Source organism: Elephantulus edwardii, unplaced genomic scaffold (genome assembly GCF_000299155.1).
Source record: "Elephantulus edwardii isolate Elephantulus edwardi_28Jun2011 unplaced genomic scaffold, EleEdw1.0 scaffold00186, whole genome shotgun sequence".
NCBI lineage: Eukaryota > Metazoa > Chordata > Mammalia > Macroscelidea > Macroscelididae > Elephantulus > Elephantulus edwardii.
In genome coordinates, this window is record NW_006399936.1 from 4,486,215 (window position 1) to 4,488,415 (window position 2,201).

General features: G+C 46.8%; 1 pseudogene; it reads right to left on the reverse strand.

The window, feature by feature from the left end:
- Window positions 1-1,348: 1,348 nt before the first annotated feature.
- LOC102875592 lies at window positions 1,349-1,531 on the reverse strand (annotated as a pseudogene).
- Window positions 1,532-2,201: the final 670 nt, after the last annotated feature.

A 2,201-nucleotide genomic window follows, 5' to 3' on the forward strand; every position in this document is an offset into this window, starting at 1 on the left:
AATTCCATTTCCCCGGTTACCCTGTCAATTCATCTCATCCAGGGTCTTCCTCTCCTGCGTTGTCCCTCCACCATTCTCCAAGGACTGGTCCCTCCTGGCCATGTGCCCAAAGTATGTGAGATGAAACTTCACGCTTGTAAAGGTGGAGGGCCAGTGAAAAAAGAGAGGAAGATCATTAGCAAGATCTACTGACCCCGTAACTGCAGCAATGGGTTCAACTATCTCTCAGATGTTGCGGATGGCACAGGATAGAACAGGGTCCAGGTCTGTTGTTCACAGAGGCCCCTGTGCATTGCACTAGACTCAAGGGCTTCAACATTAACTTATGGATGGAGTCAGCTCAAGAGAGGAACCTCACAGAGCCGGATTGGCACGGTGGCTACCACAGTTGACTTGACCAACACAGAGATCATAATAGCGCAGGAGGGTTCAAATCTGTTGTTCATAGGATCATTATTTGTCGTAAACAACAGCATCTAATAACAGTAACATAATCGCACGCAGAGAGACACACACACAGAGATACAGACACACACGCACACAGAGACATGGACGGGCGCGCTCACATCCACACACACACACACACAGGGCCACGCGCGCGCGCGCTTGCACACACACACACACACACACACACACACACACACACACTGTGGGCGATTTGCTTTATTCTTAGTTTCTGGTCCAGTAAACCCTATCAAGAGAAAGTTGTTGTTATTGTGTACCACCGAGATGGAACCAACCCATAGCTCACCCTCTGGTGGGCTTTCGGAGGTAGCAATCGCCCACCCTTCTCTTGTGAAGCAGTTGGCCAATTTGAACCACGTGCCTTCAGGATTGCAGTACAGATTCTTACCATTAGGCCACCAGAGCTCATCAAGAGAGGGTGTATATCATTATTTTCTCGTTTTCATTGTTTATAATGATCAATGATTTTAGAAAACATTATGGATATTTATTTGGGAGCCAAGAAAGAGAAACATGCCTGGAGAACAAATACTGTTAAAATTTCATGGCTTCTAACCTAAGACTTGCTTTGATCCAAGAATTGGTTGTATTTTTTTTTTTTTTACAAATCTACTTTTAATACTTGGGGGTGAGCCCCACAGGAATAAAAAACACTGGGAAGGGATAACCCCCTCACCCCCAGGTGTGGCCCAGACGGAAGGGGCTACCTGAGGGGAAGGAAGCACAAAAGGGACTCACTGCACACTCAGGACAAAGGGAAGGCCACGGGTGCGGGGAGCTGGGAGCACTACAGAAGGAAACGGGAGCAGAGCAAGCGTGGTGGGACTGGCTCCAGGCACACAGGCGAAGGGCAGGCAAGAGGGTTGGACACGAAGCCACCAAGCTATTTGGGTTCCTCCTTCTTCTCCTTTGCCCTTTTTCTGCTTCTGTTGCATGATCTCTGCTTGTCCCTCTGCTTGTGGGCAGCGACGGAAAGGCCGTCATCTCGGTGTTTTCCCTTAACCGAGTGACTCTGCTTTTTCATATTCTTCTGGAGGGCGAGCTCCGGCTGGTTACCGCGGGTCATGGCGAGGGCAGCTGCTGCCGAATTGTTTGTATTCTTATGACACACCTCTTCTGGAAGGCTCTCTTGTTTACTGGCTTCACTACTAATTCTTTCTACCTTTCCAAGTCTCTTTTTGCTTCTGCAATAATTGCTTTTCTTGTAGGTAAGGAATCTCTTTAAATTGTCACTGGAGCTCTAGTGGCCTAGTGACAAAAAGCTGTGCTGCAATCTCTAAGGTATATAGTTCAAGGTGACCAGCCGCTCCACAGAACAAGGATGGGCAGTCTCTGAAAACGGCCTCTGAAAACCCACTGGAAGGTCAGCTATGGGTCGATTCCAACTCTATAGTACATGACAACGACAACAATGCTGGTATATTATATCCCAATAAATAACTGCCCTGAATAGAACTTTATTAAATACTGCTTAAAATGAAGCTAATACAAGAAATTCCTTTTTTGAGACATACAGACTACATGAAGAGTCAGTGAGATTTAGAGCTGCTCTGTTGGGAAAACACTGGATTTCTAGATTAAGTTTTTCCCTGTGGACTAGGCCACCAAAACCCCCTGGGATAACACTGTAATTCTATATGGTTCACTTTCTCCCACCACTGCCTGACTCTGCAGATTAGGTTTGGTTCATTTGGGCTCAAAAGACTTTCCAGATTCAACTGGTTGGGTCGAAGTCA